This window comes from Phaseolus vulgaris, chromosome 7 (genome assembly GCF_051622355.1).
Source record: "Phaseolus vulgaris cultivar YP4 chromosome 7, ASM5162235v1, whole genome shotgun sequence".
NCBI lineage: Eukaryota > Viridiplantae > Streptophyta > Magnoliopsida > Fabales > Fabaceae > Phaseolus > Phaseolus vulgaris.
In genome coordinates, this window is record NC_143504.1 from 21,786,342 (window position 1) to 21,809,079 (window position 22,738).

The window sequence follows — 22,738 nt, forward strand, 5'->3', positions numbered from 1 at the left end:
AGTGAACCAGTATAAACAACTGTGTACAATTTCTCTATCCCTATCTCTTTAATTCAGTTTTGTTATTTTGGAACTGGTATAAACAATCCATTGTTTCGCTAAAACAACCGATTGTTTTTCCAGCTTTGTGCTTTTGCTGTTTATTTTGGAAAAACTGAATCCTTAATCAAGGTTCTTTCAAAGTATTTTCATTCTAAGGTTAAAAGTCTGCGAAAATCTTTCTTAAACAATTCACCCCCTCTCTCGTTTAAGGCCATATATTCTAACAAAGGACTTCAAAGCTTCTTGAAGAGCGGCTGGGAGGTTTGAGGTTGCTGCAGGAGGCGGTGGTTGGTGCTCACCACCACCCTCACAAGGTTGGACGGCGGGGGGAGCTTCGAGGCGCGGTGGTGAGGCAGGGAGGTTCTCGGCGGCTTGTGAGGAGGCTTGCGTATCAGCAAGTTGCTCAGGAGCGGCCTCAGCAACTGAAGCGTTTGAAACGAGAACATCCCCAGCGGACTCGAATGGTGTGGAGGCGCTGGGGGTTCTCGATGAAATTTGGAGTGGCGCTTTCAACTGCTGGGGACTCGGTCACCGCCACCCTTTTCCTTTTGCAGATTAGCCCGTCCTCGGTGCTTTCATCCGCCTCTTCGTTAGATACTACCCTGGGGGTTTTCCTTTTGGCCTTCTTGAGAGGTAGTTTCTTGCGTTCGGGGCTAGAAGAGCGGCAGCAATGGGTGGACCAACTGGTGGGGATTGGCCCTGGGAGGCGGCGATCTCCGCAACAGAGTTCGGGATCGTTTGAGAGCCCGCCGCCAGCTTGTGGGATTTGGCTATGGCGCGTAGCTTAGCCATTCTATCCTTCCCCAGCATCATATCTGCATTATTGGCCCACAGTTACCAAACAACACAAAAATTTGGTGTTTAACAATGCACAGAAAGACAAGCAGTATAAGACAATGCATGGGGAAAGCTAAAACTACACACAAGTCAGAACAGCATCGTCAAAGCAAAGGCAGGACGATACAAGTATAAGCTAAGGGAACTCAAGAACGAACCTATGTGAACGTCTAGTTGGCCTTCGAGAAACTCGTAGACGATGATGGCGGAAGTGGGCAGAACCACGTTGGAAGAGGCGACTCTTTTCCAGAAGCCGCACAAGTCCTTGTCAAGGTCTCCCATTTTCTCTAGCCCCCTGGCCTTCCTGAAGTTTGACTCCTTCCTTCCCTTGTTCACCCAGTACAAGGGGAACCCGTCGAGAAGGGAAGGGTCTTGATCGTTGCAGCATACACGTACAAACTTCCCCTTCCAATCCTTATAGGATTGCTGGAAGATGGAGAGAATAGACCTTCCAGCGACCCCATTGAGGCTGACCCATAGATGATCGCCCGGGTTCTTCGCCTCGAACAAATAAAGGAATACATCTACAGAGGCCGGATGTCCCAAATGTGCGCAGATGATTTGGTAGGCCCACACGAACACCCAGCTGTTGGGATGGAGCTGGGCGGGGGCTATGTCGAGCTCGGTCAGGAGCTCCTTCTCAAAGCGTGTGAAGGAAAACCGGAGTTTGACCTTCTTGAACATGGTAGTGTATATGAAGCAGAAGGGGGTGTCGTCACTCCCCTGATCGTCGGTGCAGATTGGCTCACCGGGAGGACAAGGCCGCACAACTACTTTGTCATCGTGCTCTTTACTGAAACAGAGGTTTTCCTTATCACCTTTCTTGAGGCGAAAGATGTCGAGATCTGAGTTGACGGATGAGGTCTCACCCAGCAAGGTTGCGGAGGCCCACGGGTATAGCCGTTTGTAATCTGGAAGAGGTTTTACCATCGCGCTGGTTTGTGGTGGGTTTGGTTGTGGTTGGCTACGATGAGAGGACGCGGGTCTCGCGACTCGGTCGGAGGGGACGTTGGGACCCCTTCGGGGGTCGCGGGAAGAAGAGGGGTTTGCCCTATGGGTTTTCGCCGGAGGGTTGCGAGGAGATGGAGGAGGGTTTGGTGTGATTTTTGAACGAGTCATCGAGGAAGCTGCAAGAAGACGAAAAGGTATGAGTGTTCGTAAACAGAAAGACTCGACAGAAGAAGAGAAGAGGGAAGAGCAAGAGGGGCTCGCAGAGAAAAGTTCAGAAACCCTAAACGTAGAGAAGAGAAAAACAAAGCAGAGAAACATCCCACAACGTATGCTCCAGACAGGTAATGGATGATGCAAACCGATCAAAATGCAGCAAATATCAGTATAAGTGATAAAAAAGTTACCTTTAGATGATCAGAAAGAGTGGTCAGAAAGATGGAGGTTGGGAGAATCGGAGCGTTCGCTGGAGCGTTTTGAGAGTTCGAAGAGAGGTAGAAGATAATGAAACAGTGAAATGGCGCGAAGTGTTTAAGAGTTTCGAAGGGTGTCGAACGTTGCGAGAAGCGCAAACGACAGTGAATAATGGCCGTTGATGAGTCCACGTGTCGAATGATCGAAGAAGTTGGTGAAATTTCAAGTCAGTGAACAGTATTAGCGCCAAAGCGCAAAGCCACGTAAGCCCCCGGATTTACCGACCAGGTCATCGGGTGTGATGACGTGGCTTGCACGTGACTATGTGGGTGTGCTCAGTGGAACACGTGGGCAAGAGAAAGATGGATGGTTCAAAGGTGAGCGTAGTCGCTGGTTCATGGAGCTGGCGTTCTGCGATGAACATGGTCGGTTGTCGCCGGGTTTATCTGTCATTGACGTGTTTGGCAATTGGCGACCAGGTAGCTTGACATCGCCGCAGGAAGCACGTCGCCGGATTTCCCAACAGACTCAGTTAAGGCTGCTGGGAACCCAAAAGAGTAAGTCCAACGCTATGGTTGTTGCGCTGGCATGAGACATGGAGGCCGGGTAGGTGGAAGGGAACGACTTGCCCGTCAGCGACAGGATTCCCAGAGTGGACATTCGTTGGTGGCAAGGTTCCCCCAGCTAGAACATGCATGGTGTAGCAATAAGGAATGTACCACCAACGACAAGCGATATCATAGAGATGGTGCACTTTACTGCTCCCGATACTCGCCTTGTTAGGTGGCATTCTAGGGCGTACTGTGTGCTAGCTTGCTCCTTGAGTAGAGGACTTAGCTGCGCGGCTGATTACTACACAGAAATGACGTTCAAGTTGCCCCAACCCAGATGACGACACGTGTAGGGTTGGATGCCACCAGTTACTCTAACCCAAGTGATGACACGTGTAGGGTTGGGTGCAATAGAGAAGTGACGCTCGAGTTATCCTAGCTCAGATGATGACACGTGTAGGGCTGGGTGTTACCTGCTATCCCAGCCCAGATGGCGACACGTGCAGGGCTGGATGCGAGCCACGCGTCCAAAAGCATAACGGCCTGGAGAGAGAAGAAACCTAGCTATAAAGGTAAACTTAACAAAATCTGCAGAGGTACGTTTTCATTACGACTCATTCTGCTAGGGTTGTGTGCCTTTAGTACGGTTCTACAGAGCGTATTTTCTCTGAGTTTTGAGTGTTCTTGTTACTGACTTGAGCGTCAGAGCGCCACCGGCCGCAGAGGCGCCACCTTGTATTTTTAGGTTCCCTGAGGAAACATTGTGGTGTGGACTTGAAGGGCACGTGGAGTCAAGCTGGTGAGGAGGGTCGTGACGAGGCAACGCTTTGGCTCTAAGTCAACCGGCATGATCAATATCTTTAAAAAACAATTTAATTTGTTAAAATTGTGTTTTGATATGAATAATATAGATGTCACATACAATATAAGGTTTTAGATCCTAGAAAACTATAAGAAAGTGAATCTTGTGTATAACAATAGATTAAAAGTATCTTAACTATTGAAAACAAGTGTACTGCTTAACTAAATGTTTTCAACTTGTTATTTTCACAATTAACTAATTCAAAACACTTATGATATCTTTGAAAAAACAATTTCACGTGTTAAAATTTTGTTTTGATATGCTTAATAGAGATTTGATTTTAGAACCCCGAAAACTATAGGAAATTGAATGCTCTGTATAATAATAGTTTAAAAGTATCTTAATTATTGAAAACAAGTGCAGTACTTAACTAATTGTTTTCAACTTGTTCTTTTCGCTATTAATTGTTTGAAAACACTTATGATATCATTGAAAAACAATTTCATGTGCTAAAATTGTGTTTTCAGATGTTTAATAGAGATTTCATTTACAATCTAAGGTTTTAGAACCTAGAAAACTATGAGAAGGAGAATGTTGCGTATAATAATAGTTTAAAAGTATCTTAAATATTGAAAACAAGTGTACTACTTAACTAAATGTTTTCAACTTGTTCTTTTCAGTATTAATTGATTGAAAAAAACTTATGATATCTTTGAAAAACAAGTTCATGTGTGAAATTTGTGTTTTCATATGGTTAATAGAAATTTCATTTACAATCTATGGGTTTAGATCCGTTAAAACTATAAGAAAGTGAATTTTTTTGTATACATGTATTATAATACTTTTAAAGTATCTTAACTATTGAAAACAAGTGTACTACTTAACTAAATATTTTCAACTTGTTCTTTTGCTATTAATTGATTGAAAACACTTATGATATCTTTGAAAAACAATTTCATGTGTAAAAGACGCGACAAACCACAGACAAATCAGCACATAACACATGCAAATATGCCACCCATCGTTCCGAGCAACTTTTACTTTGATGCGACTTCTCTGTCAAATGTTATCACATTTTTAAGTTTTTTTATGGGCATTTGAATGTTGTTTATGCCAATTTTCACTAAATGAAGTTGCCACAATCCATAAAGTAAAGACAAATCAGCACATAACACATGCAAATACGCCACCCCTCGTTCCGAGCAACTTTCGATTTTATGCTACTTCTCTGTCAAAAGTTGTCACCATTTAATGTTTTTTATGGCCATTTGAAATTTTTTTATCCTATTATTCACTAAATGAGGTTGCCACAAACCCTAAACTAGTGACAAATCAGCACATAACACATGCAATACGCCACCCCTCATTCCGAGCAACTTTAATTTTTAAACGAATTCTTTGTCAAATGTTATCACCATTTTAAGTTTTTTAATGACAATTTGACGTTTTATTTATCATAATATTCACTAAATGAAGTTTCCACAAACCCTAAACTTATGAGAAATCAACACATAACACATGCAAATAGGTCGGTCATGCCTTGTTCCGAGCAAATTTCATTTTTATCCGACTTCTCTATCAAAAGTTATCACCATTTGAAGAATTTTTATGGTCATTTGAAGTTTGTTTATCCTAATATTCACTAAATAAAGCAACTTTCCTTTTTATACGACTTCTCTGTCAAAAGTTATCACCATTTGAAGTTTGTTTATCCTAATATTCACTAAAGGAAGTTGCCACAAACCCTAAACTACTGACGACTCAGCACATAACACATGCAAATACACCACGCCTCGTTCCGAGCAACTTTCAGTTTTATGCGACTTCTTTTTCAAAAGTTATCACCATTTGAAGTTTTTTTTTGCCATTTGAAATTTTTTTATCCTAATATTCACAAATTGAACTTTCCGCAAACCCTAAAGTACTGATAAATTAGCACAAAACCCGTGCAAATACGCCACGCCTTGTTCCACGCAACTTTCATTTTTATCAGCCCTCACTATCAAAAGTTATCACTATTTGATGTTTTTTTTATGGCTATTTGAAGTTTGTTTATCCTAATATTCAGTAAATGAACTTTCCACAAACTATAAACTAGTGACCAATCAACACATAACACATGCAAATACACCACGCCATGTTCTGAGCACTTTCATTTTTATACGACCTCTCTGTTAAAAGTTATCTCTATATGAAGTTTTTTATCGCCATTTGAAGTTTTTTTATCCTAATATTCACTAAATAAAGTTTCCACAAGCCCAAAACTACTGACAAATAAGCACATAAGACACGAAATCATGTCACACCTCCTTCCGAGCAACTTTCATTTTTATACGACTTCTCTATCAAAAGTAATCACCATGTTAAATTTTTTTATGGCCATTTGAAGTTTGTTTATCCTAATATTCACTAAATGAAGTTGCCAAAAACCCTAAACTACTGATAAATAAGCACATAACACATGAAAATACGCCACCTCTCGTTCCGAGCAACTTTCATTTTTAAACGACTTCTCAGTCAAAAGATATCACAATTTGAATTTTTTTAATGGCCATTTGAAGTTTTCTTTATCCTAATATTCACTAAATGAAATTGCCACAAACCCTAAACTACTGAAAAATCTGCACATAACACATGCAAATACGCCATGCCTCGTTCCGAGTAACTTTCATTTTTATCCGACTTCTCTGTCAAAAGTTATTACCATTTGATGTTTTTTATGACCATTTCAAGTTTGTTTATCCTAATATTCACTAAATTAATTTCCCAAAAAACCTAAACTACTATAAATTCAGGACATAACACATGCAAATACGCCACCCCTCGTTCCTTGCAACTTTCATTTTTATGCGACTTCTCTGTCAAAGGTGATCACCATTTGAGGTTTTATTATTGACATTTGAATTTTGTTTATCCTAATATTCACTAAATGAAGTTCCCACAAACCCTAAACAATTGAGAAATCAACACATAACACATGCAAATACGCCATCCCTAGTTGCGAGCACCTTTCATTTTTCTGCAACTTCTCTGTCAAAAGTTCTCACCATTCGAAGAATTTTTATGGCCATTTAAAGTTGTTTTTATCCTAATATTCACAAAATAAAGTTGCCAAATGCCCTAAAATACAGAAAAATAAGCACATAACACATGAAAATATGCCACGCCTCGTTCCGAGCAACTTTTGTTTTTATACGACTTCTCTGTCAAAAGTTATCACCATTTGATGTTTTTTATGGCCATTTCAAGTTTGTTTATCCTAATATTTACTAAATTAATTTCCCACAAAACCTAAACTACTGTAAAATCAGGACATAACACATGCAAATACGCCACCCCTCATTCCGAGCAACTTTCTTTTTTATGCGACTTCTCTGTCAAAGGTGATCACCAGTTCAGGTTTTATTATGGCCATTTGAATTTTGTTTATCCTAATATTCACAAAATAAAGTTCCCACAAACCCTAAACAACTGAAAAATCAACACATAACACATGCAAATACGCCATCCGTAGTTGGGAGCAACTTTCATTTTTATGCGACTTCTCTGTCAAAAGTTATTACCATTCGAAGAATTTTTATGGCCATTTGAAGTTTGTTTATCCTAATATTCACAAAATAAAGTTGCCACATGCCCTAAAATACTGAAAAATAACCACATAACACATGAAAATATGCCACGTCTCGTTTCGAGCAACTTTTGTTTTTATACGACTTCTCTGTCAAAAGTTATCACCATTTGAAGTTCTTTTATGGCTATTTGATATTTTTTTTATCCTAATATTCACTAAATTAAGTAGCCAAAAACCCTAAACTACTGACAAATGAGCTCATAACACATGCATATGCGCCAGCATTCGTTCCGAGCAACTTTCATTTTTAAACGCATTCTCCGTTAAAAGTTATCACAATTTGAAATTTTTTAAAGGCTATTTGAAGTTTTCTTTATCCTAATATTCACTAAATGAAGTTGCCACAAACCCTAAACTACCGAAAAATTATGACATAACCCATGCAAATACGCCACGCCTCGTTCCGAGCAACTTTCGATTTTATCTGACTTCTCTGTCAAAAGTTATTACCATTTGATGTTTTTTATGGCGATTTGAAGTTTGTTTATCCTAATATTATCTAAATGAATGTCCCACAAAACCTAAACTACTGTAAAATCAGGACATAACACATGCAAATACGCCACCCCTCGTTCCGAGCAACTTTCATTTTTATGCGACTTCTCTGTCAAAGTTGATTACCATTTATGGTTTTATTATGGCCATTTCAATTTTGTTTATCCTAATATTGACTAAATGAAGTTCCCACAAACCCTAAACTAATGACAAATCAGGGCATAACACATTCAAATACGCCATCCCTAGTTGCGAGCAACTTTAATTTTTATGCGACTTCTCTGTCAAAAGTTATCACCATTCGATGAATTTTTATAGCCATTTGAAGTTTGTTTATCCTAATACTTATAAAATAAAGTTCTCACATGCCCTTAAATACTGAAAGTAAGCACATAACACATGAAAATATGTTACGCCTCGTTCAGAGCAACTTTCATTTTTATACGACTTCTCTGTCAAAAGTTATCACCATTTCAAGTTTTTTTTATGGCCATTTGAAGTTTGTTTATCCTAATATTCACTAAATGAAGTTGCCAAAAGCCCTAAACTACTCACAAATGAGCATATAACACATGGAAATACGCCACCCCTCGTTCCAAGCAACTTTCATTTTTAAACGCCTTCTCTATCAAAAGTTATCACAATTTGAAATCTTTTAATGGCCATTTAAAGTGTTCTTTATCCTAATATTCACTAAATAAAGTGGCCACAAACCCTAAACTACTGAAAAATCAGCACATAACACATGCAAATACGCCACTCCTAGTTTCGAGCAACTTTCATTTTTATCCGACTTCTCTGTCAAAAGTTTTTACCATTTGATGTTTTTTATGGTATTTATCCTAATATTCACTAAATGAAGTTTCTAGAAACCCTAAACTACTGAAAAATCAGAACATAACTCATGCAAATACGCCACCCCTCGTTCCGAACAACTTTTAGTTTTATACGACTTCTCTGTCAAAGGTTATCACCATTTGAGGTTTTATTATGGACATTTGAATTTTGTTAATCCTAATATTCACTGAATGAAGTTCCCACAAACCCTAAACTACTGACAGATCAACACATAACACATGCAAATACGCCATCCCTAGTTGCGAGCAACTTTAATTTTTATGCGACTTCTCTGTCTAAAGTTATCACCATTCGAAGAATTTTTATGGCCATTTGAAGTTTGTTTATCCTAATATTCACAAAATAAAGTTGCCACATGCCCTAAACAACTGACAAATAAGCAGAAAACACATGAAAATATGCCATACCTCGTTCTTAGCAACTTTCATTTTTATATGACTTCTCTGTCAAAAGTTATCACCATTTGATGTTTTTTTATGGCCATTTGAAGTTTGTTTATCCTAATATTCACTAAAAGAAGTTGCCAAAAACCCTAAACTACTGAAAAATGAGCACAAAACACATGCAAATACGGCACCCCTCGTTCCGAGGAACTTTCATTTTTAAATGCCTTCTCTGTCAAAAGTTATCACAATTTGAAATTTTTTAATGGCCATTTGAAGTTTTCTTTATCCTAGTATTCACTAAATGAAGTAGCCACAAACCCTAAACTACTGAAAAATCAGCACATAACACTTGCATATACGACACTCCTCGTTCCGAGCAAATTTTATTTTTATCCGACTTCTCTCTCAAAAGTTATTACCATTTGATGTTTTTTATGGCCATTTTGAAGTTTGTTTATCCTAATATTCACTAAATGAAGTTGCCACAAACCCTAAACTACTGAAAAATCAGGACATAACACATGCAAATACGCCACCCCTCATTCCGAGCAACTTTTAGTTTTATACGACTTCTCTGTCAAAGGTTATCACCATTTGAGGTTTTATTATGGCTATTTGAATTTTGTTTATCCTAATAATCACTAACTGAAGTTCCCACAAACTTTAAACTTGGCACAAAACTTTTGTTTTCTACTACATGCCACCCCCAAACTGATGGCCAAATTGAGGTGGTTAATAGAACTTTTGGTCAAAAACTAAGATGCTTTATTTTTGGGAACGCTAGGGTATGGGAGAATTTACTACCTCATGTTGAGTTTGCTTATAATAGAGTAGTAAATTCTACCACATCCCATTTTCCTTTTGAGGTTGTGTATGGATTTAATCCTTTAACACCTCGAGATATACTTGATGATGTTCTATGCAAAGATGGTTTTGAAAAAGCTTCTATTATAAAAGATTTGCATAATCACATCAAGTTACAAATTGAGAAGAAAGTTGGCAAATATGCTGAAAATGGCAACAAAAGGAGAAAGGCATTAGTTTTTGAAATTGGTGATTGGGTTTGGCTTCATTTGAGAAATGACCATTTTCCTACTCAAAGAAAGTCAAAGCTTATGCCTCATGGAGAGGGTCCTTTTTCAGGTCCTCAAGAGGATTAATGATAATGCTTATGAGTTAGATATGCCTGATACTTTTCTTGGTAGTCATACTTATAATATCAGTGATCTAACTCCTTTTTCTGCAGGTTCTCAGAATTCGTGGTCGAATTCTCTCCAACTCGGGGAGCATGATGGAGATCAAGTACAAGAAGAGAATGAGGCTCAAGTTCAAGATTCTCAAAGACATATTAGCTCATCATCCTTCATACCTCAAAGGATTACAAGGAGCAAAGCTAAAGTTTTGGGTAATAGGCTTCAAATGTTTTCCCTTTTTATGATTACCCTTGTATAAAGTTGTATAACATATAGGAGTAGTGTTTAAGAAGGTACTAAAGAGGGAAACCAAAAAGACACCTCTAGTTGTAAAGTACCTTAAACGTTGTTTTGTAGGAAGAAGTTAGAAGAAGTGATTCTTCTAATTACTTCTCTTTAGGCACTAGTTTGAGAAAGGACTAGAAGGATGACCTTTCAAGCTCATTTTCCTTGTAACTTTGAACCGACCCTCTCTATTATAAAAGGGGTGCATGGCTCTTTGAAATAACAAGTTGAATTTTGAGAGTAAAGAATCTCTACCAAATTGGTGAGTGAGTGTGAGAGGCTTGTGTCTTCTCCTCTTCTAGTCTTATCTTGGGAGATCTCTTGGGCTCTCAAGTGGCGGCAACAACACTCATCTTGAAGCCAACCATCCTTCAAGTGGGGTGCGCAATTCCAAGATTTCCAACCACATAAGACTAAGGCCTCGCCCCAGCATCCACGTGGCATTCTTGCTGACGTGACATTCCTTTGATCAGTTCACGTGACGTTCTCTGAGCGTCTGACGCGACATTCTCTGCGCTGAAGATGTGACGTTTTAAGTTGCGCGCTAATCTCCCGACACGTGGCACAATCCTATGGCTGGGGATGAGTGTCGTTAGCGCTTCAAGTTAACGTTACATCTTTCAAAAACGCGTGCTTCAAACCCCTGTTTCATTCACTCTTTGCATTCCTTCTTACTGTTCATCTTCCCTGTAATCTCTGCATCTCTTGCGCTCTTCCTCCTTACGAAAGCTCGTGTTTTTCTCACTTCCAACCACAAAGGTATGGTTTTTCTACTCCGATTCTCCTTACACTTTACTGTATTGATCTCATAACTGCCTGGGACTGTTTATTTTTCTTGTATTTGTCTGTGTTCTTCCCCCTTTCCTCACATCTCCTCATTCTCTCCTTCTCTCTCGGTTCTCGTGTGGGTAGGGGTTTTCTTAGGGCTTCTTCCTAACTCCATTCGCTAAACCTTTTCTCTTCTTTATTCTCCAGTTCCTTCATCAATGACGCGTACCAAAACAACGACCAACCCTCCACCCCCCAAAGTCAACCATAGGGCCCTTTACCCATGGGCTCGGGACGAACTGCTCGACGAGTACTCAAGCTTGGTCTCCACAAAAGCTTGGAGGGATCACGTAGGAGAGTCAAGCGCCTACGACCATCGTGCCTTCGCCAAAAGGCATGATCACAACATTGCAGTGCTCCCGTGTACCTTAGGGGAGCCTGTATGTGGGGATGAGCGGGCAAACAACGGGGTCCCCTTCTTCTATTTCTACCAGGTTGTTTTCAAGCGTATAGGGATGCGCTTGCCCTTCTCCAGGTTTGAGAGGGAACTGCTAACGAAGATCAATATCGCCCCAGCCCAGCTGCACCTCAACGGCTGGGCCTTTGTCAAGGCCTTTGACATATTGTGCGGGTTCTTCGAGCGCGCTCCCTCCGTCGACATCTTCCTTCATTTCTTCGAAGTGAAGAAGTAGGGGAAGAGCCTCTGGGTGAGCCTCAGCAATATCCCTGGAAGGGTCCTCCTGACTCTATTCCAACAATCTCTCAAGGGGTGGAAGGGCAAATTCTTCAAGGTTTGTTATTCCGACTTTGACCCCTCCGCCCTTGACGGCTTCCCCTTGTACTGGGTGAAGGAGGTGAAGACCGTGAAGCCTAAATCCCTTGACGAGTTACCCTCAAACGATCGGGAGGCTTGTCAAATTCTGACCAGCGCGGGGGGCTTCGACACTGCCACCCTGATAAGCCTAGAGTACAACGCTGAGGCTCTAGCAAAATACTTAAGTACGAGAGCTTCCCCTTATAACCTCCTATTTTCTGCTTCTGCTTGGTTCTTGCTTGATGTATGATTTATCTACTCTGTTTGTGTAGTAACTTAGCTTGTGCCTAATCTTTACTGTGTTTATCTTCTTGGTGCAGATTCTAAAATGGATAGACAACGAAGGTTGAGACTGGCTCATGCCTTGAAGTCCAAAGACGGGGCTTTGGCGAAGGAAATTGGGGGGTCCCCCTTCCAACCTCCAACGCCTCTCCATCTTCTGCCCATTCTCGCCCTCAACCTTCCAAGACACCATCAACTCCATCAGTCCAACCCTCTCCCAATCAACCTCCAAGCTCGCCACCAGTTTCGCTGATGGGTTTGTAGAGGCTCTTGTTCAAGCTGCCTGTGTGAACCCTAGCATCGGCGTCTCTGGGTGTAGCCCCTTGAACGAAGTGGTCGATGGCAAGCTTGTGCCTTTGGAGGCCTCTGAGGAATAGCTTTTACCTTGTGCTTCAACAAAAACATTTGACGTGTATATAGTTACCTTTTGCTTAACTTGTAATTGTTATGAACCTTATCTGTAATTATAACCTTTGATTTGCTTTAATGCCTACTTAAACTTTATCTTCACATTCTTGTCTGCTTCTAACTTCTCTTGCACTTTTATCTATTTTTGCTTTCTTTTCTATATCAAAGGCACAACTGGTACTTACCCTCGATGTATTTCTTGGTTGCTTCACCTTTACTCTTTAGGTAGCACGTGTCTCTCCCTCTTATTCTTTCTTCTTAAGGTGTGAGGCACACCCTTCTCTTGGCCCTTTCGCTCAAAACCTCGCTTGGCCTTCGTATCTGTAAGGAATCTTCCTCATGAAGGCGTCGCCTGCCTGGTCATTGCCCAAAGGCAAAGGAGGATTTTACCTTTGCGTATTTCTCTTGTCTCTAATGACTCACGCTTTTACGCTTCTTCATCTTAATCTTCGAATTTCTTTTTCCCTCTGAACTTGTAAAATCTTCAACCTCCTTCTTACTTACTTTTCTTGGGCCCGAGGCACTCGTAGCCGAAGGCAGTACTGACTTTCTCATCGCTTTAGGATGAAAAGGGGAGTCTCTTCTTTTTTGGCCTCGACATCGCTCAAGGGCGAGGAGGACTTATGTGTTCTTCTGTGGCCTCGACATTGCTCGAAGGCGTGGAAGACTTATCCTACCTGTATTGGGTGTCTACGCTCGAGGAGAGACCTGCTCTGGGTGTCCTCAGCGTGTCTAAACACTTGGGACAAAAGTCGCGCTCTGGTGCCCACGCCCATGGAGAGGCCTACATAATAGTGTCGTATTATCCATGGGGTGTCTAAATACCAGTGCGACTTAGCCCTTATCTCTTCGCGCTTGGTGCCCACGCCTGAGAAGGGCCCACTACAGCAGCGCCGTATCATCCTCAGGGTGTCTGAAAACACCAAGGCGAAGTGTTCTAAACATCAGACGCTGGGGCTAGCTGTTCCTACCTGAGGAAGGGGCGTCCCGAAGGAATCCCTTAACCCCTGCTTAGGGACTAGGCACCCAGATTTTAGTCTTCGTCTAACGTCTGATACCGGGGCTAACTATTCATACCTGAGGAGGGGGTGTCCCGAAAGAATCTCTTAACCCCTGCTCAAGGACTAGGCACCTGGATTTTTTAACTTTATGTCTAACATCTGGTACCGGGGCTAGCTATTCATACTTGAGGAGGGGGCGTCCCGAAGGAATCTCTTAACCCCTTCTCAAGGATAAGGCATCCGGATTTTTTAACTTATACAGAACATACCCGTTATCTTGCTTTGCATCTGACCTCCGCTCCTTTATCTGGCGATGCCTACTTCTGGCGACGCCTTGTCCCGGCGAAGCCTTCTCTTGGCGACACTTTATCTTGGCGACACCTTATCTTGGCGACGCCTCATCTTGGCGACGCCTCATCTTGGCGACGCCTCATCTTGGCGACGCCTCATCTTGGCGACGCCTCATCTTGGCGACGCCTCATCTTGGCGACGCCTCATCTCGGCGACGCCTTATCTCGGCGACGCCTCATCTTGGCGACGCCTTGAATCTCAGTCTTTGTTTCTTTAATTTTTGATCTTACATGAGAGGGAAAAACTAAGGCAAGAATATCTTAAACTTCTCTTTTCTTTATTTGGGTGACCTCATTAAAAAACCCTCGGGAGGGAAAAATAGTGCCCCTTTTACAAAATTTCAACTAAAATAAAACTTTAAATTCGTCGCATTTCAACTACGTAGGATGGGGCCTCCTTCTAGAGTCTCTAACTTATATGAACCATTCCCTTTGGCTTTGATTACTCTGAACGATCTAGTCCACTTGGGAGACAACTTGTTTTTCAACTCGTAAGGGTGAGCCTTCATCATGACCAGATCACCAACATGGAATTGTCGCAGCTTCACCTTAGAGCTGTACTGACGCTCCACTCTTCTTTTCACAGCCTCAGCCTTAATTCTCGCCTCTTCTGTAGCTTCGTCTATCAGATCCAGATTCACCTTCCTTTCTTCGTTGGACTCTTCTGCCACGAAACCTAGGAAACGAGGCGAGCTCTCGTGGATCTCCACTGGGATCATGGCGTCCGACCCATACACTAGGCTGAAAGGCGTCTCCATGGTGGAAGATTGAGGCGTGGTGTGGTAAGCCCATACGATCCTTGGTACTTCTTCTGCCCACGCCCCTTTAGCCTTCTCTAATCTACATTTCAAACCCCTCAACAAAACTCTATTTGCTGACTCGACCTGCCCATTCGTCTGGGTGTGTTTGACTGATGCAAACACCTGCTTGATTCCTACTTCTGTACACAGCTTCCCCAACTGTTGGTTCGCGAACTGGGTGCCATTGTCTGAAATGAGACGTCTCGGCACCCTAAAACGACACACAATGTTCTTCCAAACAAAGTGTTCTACCTTGATGGCATTTCATGTGTTCTTCTTGAATCAAAGTAGTAAAAATGGATGCGGAAGCAATGGGTGAGTGAAACAAAGCCCTCCTAGGAGTTGTGATGGCTTTGAAGGTGCATGATGAGTATGGATTAGAGAGGTTCGGCCAGCTCTATGAAGAAAGGTGAAGGGAGTGAAGTTTATAGCCTAGATTTCTAGGAGAAGTAAAGCTAGTGCACAAAATGGGCAGCATAACAATACTCAATTAAACTTGTCAAATACAATGAGGTAGCCTCCCTATTTATAGGCTATGTGGACGTAAATGTTAAGCCACCTTTCTAAAGAAAATAAAACCAAAAATTAAATCTAAATCTAAGGTGCAATGACCGGCCATACACTACCCCTTTCCATCAAAAATGCTTCCTACACTATCCTATCTACTAAGTACCCCCAATGGGCCTTTATGCAAACATATACAAAGCCTTCTCTCTTCCATCCGTGGCCTCATTTGCTTGTGTTTGAATATGTTTGGCCATTGATCTTGTAAGGGGTCCTAGACGGTCTAGCTCCATGGATAGCCTCCCTCCTTCACGACCTAGACGCTCACCTTCACGTCCTAGACGCTTACTTTCACGTCCTAGACGCTCACCTTGGTCTTGGTCTTGGTCTAGACGCTCTCCTTGGCTTGTGCCTTGGCTTCCTTGGGTAGGTGTGCCTGGCCCTCCTCCATCATCCCCTCCCCCTTGGAAAGGATTTGTCCTCAAATCCAGCTCGTCATCGTCATTGGTTCCTACAAATGGAGAAAGATCAATTACATTAAAAGTGTCATGTACTCGATATTCAAGAGGTAGGTCCAATTTATAAGCATTGTTGTTGACTCGCTTGAGAACTTGGAAAGGTCCATCACCTCGGGGACTTAGTTTGGACTTCCTTTGAGTTGGAAATCTATCTTTGCGAAGGTGAAGCCAAACTAAGTCTCCTTCCTCAAAAATTATTTCTCTCTTCCCTTTGTTGTTGTATTTTGTGTACTTCTAATTTTGTTGTTGTATTTGAATTTTAATCTTCTCATGCATTTTCTTGATAAAATCAGCCTTGAGTACTCCTTCCTTATGCACAAAATCTTGTGGATTAGGAAGGGGTATCAAATCCATGGGCGTGAGAGGATTAAAACCATATACTACCTCAAAAGGAGAAGCATTAGTAGTCTTGTGAACTACTCTATTGTAAGCAAATTCAATGTGGGGAAGGTACTCATCCCAAGATTTGTGGCTTCCCTTCATGATAGCCCTAAGCATAGTTCCAAGAGACCTATTGACTACTTCGGTTTGACCATCCGTTTGAGGATGACAAGAAGTTGAAAATTGTAGTCTTGTTCCAAGTTTACCCCAAAGAGTTTTCCAAAAGTGGCTTATAAACTTGGGATCTCGATCGGACACTATACTTCTAGGGAGACCATGGAGTCTCACCACTTCTCTAAAGAAGAGTTTAGAAATATTTTGAGCATCATCCACTTTGTGGCATGGAATAAAGTGGGACATTTTGCTAAAACGGTCCACTACCACAAAGATAGAGTCATGGCCTCTTGCAGTCCTAGGAAGTCCTAAAATGAAATCCATGCTAATGTCTTCCCAAGGAGCATTTGCAATCGGCAAAGGGGTGTAGAGTCCATGCGGCATTGTTCTAGACTTTGCTTTTAAACATGAGATACATCTAGAACAATGTCGTTGGACATCTTTCCTCATGTGTGGCCAACAAAATTTTGCTTTTAAAAGATCTAGAGTTTTATCAACTCCAAAATGGCCCATGAGTCCCCCTTCATGTGATTCTTTGACAAGGAGTTTTCTATGTGTTCCTTGGGGAATGCAAAGTTTTCCTTCTTTAAAAAGATATCCCTCGGACACATAGTAACCTCCTTGCGCTCTATGTAGACATTGGGCATAGATGGATGAGAGTTCTTGATCTTCTTGGTAAAGCTCTCTTATGTGGTCAAATCCAAGAATTTGGGCACCTAGTTTTGAAAAGAGAGTGTGCCGTCTTGAAAGAGCATCGGCCACTATATTGGTGCTTCCTTTCTTGTATTTGATTACATAAGGAAATTGTTCAAGAAATTCCATCCATTTAGCATGTCTCTTGTTGAGCTTGTGTTGGCCCTTTAAATATTTTAAAGACTCGTGATCACTATGGATAACAAATTCTTTGGACACAAGGTAGTGTTCCCAAGTCTTTAGGGCTCGCACAAGAGCATAGAGCTCTTTGTCATAGGTGGGGTAGTTGAGGGTGGCACCATGGAGTTTTTCACTAAAATAAGCAATGGGGTGTCCACCTTGCAACAAAACCGCACCTATGCCTACCCCCGATGCATCACACTCTATCTCAAAAGTTTTGGAAAAATTTGGAAGAGATAGAATGGGTGCATTGGTGAGTTGAGCTTTGAGCCTTTGAAAGGCTTGCTCATGCTTTTCATTCCAACAAAATGCAACATCTTTTTTCACAAGTTCATTCAAAGGAGAAGCTAGACTAGAAAAATTAGGGACAAACCTTCTATAGAAGCTAGCTAACCCATGAAAACTTCTTACATCACTTACATTTTGTGGAGTTGGCCACTCGCGGATGGCTTTGATTTTCTCGGGATCTACATGCACCCCCTTTTTGTTAACTATGAAACCTAAGAAAACTACACTATCTACACAAAAGGTACACTTATCCCTATTGGCAAAAAGACTATTTTTCCTAAGAACTAGAAGAACTTCCCTAAGGTGACTTAGATGGTCTTCTAGGCTTTTACTATAGACTAAGATATCATCAAAGTAAACTACTACATATTTACCTATACAATCCCTCAAGGTGTGATTCATAAGCCTCATGAATGTGCTTGGAGCATTAGTAAGCCCAAAGGGCATCACCAACCACTCGTATAGTCCAAATTTGGTCTTAAAAGCGGTTTTCCACTCATCACCCTCCTTGATTCGAATTTGGTGATATCCACTTTTAAGGTCAATTTTGGAGAATAGAGTTGACCCATGCAATTCATCAAGCATATCATCAAGCCTTGGGATTGGATGCCTATACTTGATGGTGATGTTGTTGATTGCTCTACAATCACAACACATACGCCATTTTCCATCTTTTTTTGGCACCAACAAGACAGGTACAGCACAAGGGCTTAGGCTCTTTTGAACCCAACCCTTCTCCAACAAGTCTTAAACTTGTGATTCTATCTCCTTTCTTTCCTCGGGGTTGGTTCTATAAGCAGGCCTATTTGGTAGGCTTGCCCCCGGTATAAAGTCAATTTGATGTTCTATCCCCCTAAGAGGAGGAAGCCCAATGGGTCCTTCTTGGGAGAATAGATCTTCAAATTCACTCAAAAGGTTTTCTATTTGAGGAGGTAAAACCATGAGTTCACTACTTGTGGCAGTGCATGTAAGTGCTCCTTTACAAAAGATAAGGCTTGGTTGTTCAACAAGAAGCAAGTTTTCAAAAACATTTTCAAGAGGTTTTTCTTGTTGACCAACCTTGTGGGAAGGAACACTCTTCTCCCACGCCTTTCTATCCCTAAGGATTTTCTCTTTTTCTAGCTCTTTTTTTTTTTGTTTTCCTCATCCCTCTTTTGTTTCATTTGTATTTGGTCTTTCACCACTTGAGAATGTGGTAAAGGACTAAGTACAAACTTCTTATATTTATGGGTGAAGGAAATCTCGTTAGTGAGACCATCATGCAAGGTTTTCTTGTCAAATTGCCATGGCCTCCCTAATAAGATATGGCAAGCTTCCATAGACACTACATCACATAAAACTTTGTCTTTGTAGTTCCCTATGGAAAACTTGATTTCCACTTGCTTGTCTACATGTAGTTCCCCATTTTCATTAAGCCATTGAAGTTTGTAAGGTTTTGGGTGAGGAACTACTTGTAGCTTAAGCTTTTCAACCATCCTAGCACTACAGCAATTACAACTAGATCCACTATCCACAATGAGAGAACATATATTTTCTAAAACATTGCATCTTGTATGAAAGATGTTCTCCCTTTGTGTTTCCATGGATGTGCTAGGGTGATTGTTGAGGGTTCTCCTAATCATAAGAAATTCTCCCTCTAGTGGAGCTACCCTCTCATCCTCTCCCCCTTCTTCTTTCTCACTAGGCTCATCCTCGCCACTAGTGTACTCGTCTACACCTTTTAAAAACAAAGTCCTTTGGTTTGGACATTGTGCTTGCACATGCCCCCTACCATAGCACTTAAAACACTTGACATCTCTAGCTCGGATGGGTGGGGTTGAGGTTTCTTTGGTGAAGGGTTTGGTAGGCTCTTTTGGTTTTTCCTTGGATGTACTACCCTCCCTTCTAAACTCTTTCTTGGGATAAAAGCTAGAATAGGGGCTCACCTTTTGACTTGAAGTTTTGCGCAAGTTTTGTTGCTCAACTTTAATGCAAAGTTGAACCAAATCATTCAAGTCTTGATAAGGTAAGAGCTCTACTCTATCTCTTATCTCAAGTGATAGGCCACTAAGGAACCTAGCAATGGTGGTTTCCTCTTCCTCTCTAATAGAGGCTCTCATCATATAGAGCTCCATCTTTTGTCTATACTCCTCTACGCTCATATTTCTTTGATGGAGTCTTTCGAGCTTGTCCATTAACTCCCTATGGTAGTAAGAGGGTATATGTCGACGTCTTAGGGCTCCCCTAAGGTCATTCCAAAATGTAATGGAAGGTTCCCTATGAAGACGTCTATCTCTTTCGAGAGAGGTCCACCAATACATGGCATTCCCTTGGAAACTAAGGGTGGCTAGGGGTACTTTTCGTTCCTCACTTACCCTATGGCAAGCAAAAAGTTGCTCTACCTTCCTTACCATGGAAATGAGGTAGGTCTACTCTTGTTTCCCTTGGCACCTCTTGTTCCCTTTGCCTAGTTCTTCTAGGGGGTGGTTGGTAATAATCATTGATTCTACGGCTTCCCTCCCCTACAGATTCAATACTTTGAGAATGTGATGCATGAGTTTTTTTTGATTTTTGTGATTTTTGTGACTTCTCTTCTTGAGCTTTAGCCAACTCATTGATTTTGTTCTCATTCTCCAATTGTCTAAAAGAGATCAATTGTACCGCTTGGGATACTTCTTTTAAAAGAGTTTTCAAAGATTTTACTTCACTTTCTATAGACTTTGGAGAGTGAGAAGAAGAAGACATGGCTAAAACTTTGTGTATATAGGTGTTTTACTTGGAGAAAGTTTAGGAAAGTTAGAGAAGGGAGTTTTCCAGGTAAGGGAGGTGAGTCACAAAGGACTACTTAAGTACCAAGCCTTTTCCTTGCCAAAAACTTTTCGTCCAATGACTTCACACAAAATTTTCTCTTAGTAGAACACTTAGAACACAAGAAGTTGAGAAATCAAAAAGCAAGAAAACTTATGTAAGCTAGATATGCAGCAAACTAGTCGGTATAGCACAAATTTAAACAATACTAAACATGCAAAACGTTTCTACCAAAACAAAAGAAATACAAGTTCAAACAAGCAACAAATTACTAAGCAAAATAACTATGCTATTCGGCCCTAGGTGAGGCTTCTTGGACACTTTGAGCCCTTGAAGACACACTCACCGTCTAAAACGTAAATTAAAAGAGGTAATTAACAATAATCCAAGTTGTAAAGGAGATAAGAAAACTCCCTTTGTTGATCCTCTTTTTGGTTAGTGCACTTTCTTTGTTGTCTTGATTGTTGATCTTCTAGGTGTTTGTAGTGTTTGTTTCAAGAAACTTGTTTCGGCCTTAGCTTGACTCCTCCTTAGAAAGTTGGCTTTAATTCTCCAATTTCCAGCACCTATTCACAAGGGCTTAGCCTTAAATCAAGTCAATTTCCATGCACATAAGCACCAAGAGAGAATTAAATTTCAGCACCCAAATTGAGAGGTCAAGAAACAAAAGCAAGAAACAAATTTAATTGAAAGAAAACAGTACCACCAAAAGGATTTATAATATGACAACTTAGAAAGAGATTCAAGGAATTAAAGCAAACAATTAAAGGTACTCAATAAAAGTTGGCACACAAAAGGAATTCCTAAAGAAAAGCACTAGATTAGATGACCAAATAAAAAAAAACAGCACCACTGGAAAATGTTGTGGGCCAGAAAACAGTTTTGTTCCCCGATTTATGCTGAGCTGTAATGGTAAGATTTGTTTCTGAAATTTGGATACAAGAAAATTCAGGATCTTAGCTAAATTTTGGCTTTGGAATCACCTAAAACGCATGCACCATTTTTTTTTTAATAATTTTTGCAAATTTGGTGTGCAGTTAGGCCAGCTGTAACGCTCAAGATTTGCACTCTGATTTTGTGAGATTTATCATTTTTTTTCTGTTGCTCCTTTTGACCTCATTCTTTTTTTGTCTTTTCTATAACACCTTAAACTTGCATTTTCCAGAAATTCAGAATTTTCCTATGGGTAGAAAAATTTTGTTAAACAAAACAGCCCAGAACAGAGAGGTGATACAGGGGAAATCTGGAAAACTGGAAGAAAACAGCAAGATAACCAAAATTAACACAATGGAAATGTGAGAATGGAAATTGTGTATGAACTAAGACATAATTATGAACTCAAACTAAAAATAAAAAGCACCAAAGGATCAAAATAACAGCAGATTAAAGCAATATAAAGAGACCCAAAACAAGAAACAATCAAGCCAAAAAATAGGACTACTAAGAATTGATGACAATATGGATGAACATGACTTGACAAAACATGTATAGATTCAGAAAATTAAAGACTCAAAGCATAATATGAAGCAAAATAATGAAAGCAATAAAGACTCAAAGCCTAAAACAAAATAGCAACACAAAGGTGTATGGAATCCTATCACAAATTGCACAAGAACTTGTTCAAGATCAAATGAACAAGAGTGCTTGGGTTGGATCTTCCACAAAGCACACCAAGAACAAATTAAAATATAAAAACAGCAAGACTAGTAAGGAATTGAAATGACAAAGATGAAATAAAGAAGAACTGAAATTAAAAAGACAAGCTACTCATCTTGAAGAACCAAAAGCTCATGATACCAAATGATGGCATTTCATGTGTTCTTCTTGAATCAAAGTAGTAAAAATGGATGCGGAAGCAATGGGTGAGTGAAACAAAGCCCTCCTAGGAGTTGTGATGGCTTTGAAGGTGCATGATGAGTATGGATTAGAGAGGTTCGGCCAGCTCTATGAAGAAAGGTGAAGGGAGTGAAGTTTATAGCCTAGATTTCTAGGAGAAGTAAAGCTAGTGCACAAAATGGGCAGCATAACAATACTCAATTAAACTTGTCAAATACAATGAGGTAGCCTCCCTATTTATAGGCTATGTGGACGTAAATGTTAAGCCACCTTTCTAAAGAAAATAAAACCAAAAATTAAATCTAAATCTAAGGTGCAATGACCGGCCATACACTACCCTAGATTCTAGAAGGTTTCCATCAAAAATGCTTCCTACACTATCCTATCTACTAAGTACCCCCAATGGGCCTTTATGCAAACATATACAAAGCCTTCTCTCTTCCATCCGTGGCCTCATTTGCTTGTGTTTGAATATGTTTGGCCATTGATCTTGTAAGGGGTCCTAGACGGTCTAGCTCCATGGATAGCCTCCCTCCTTCACGGCCTAGACGCTCACCTTCACGTCCTAGACG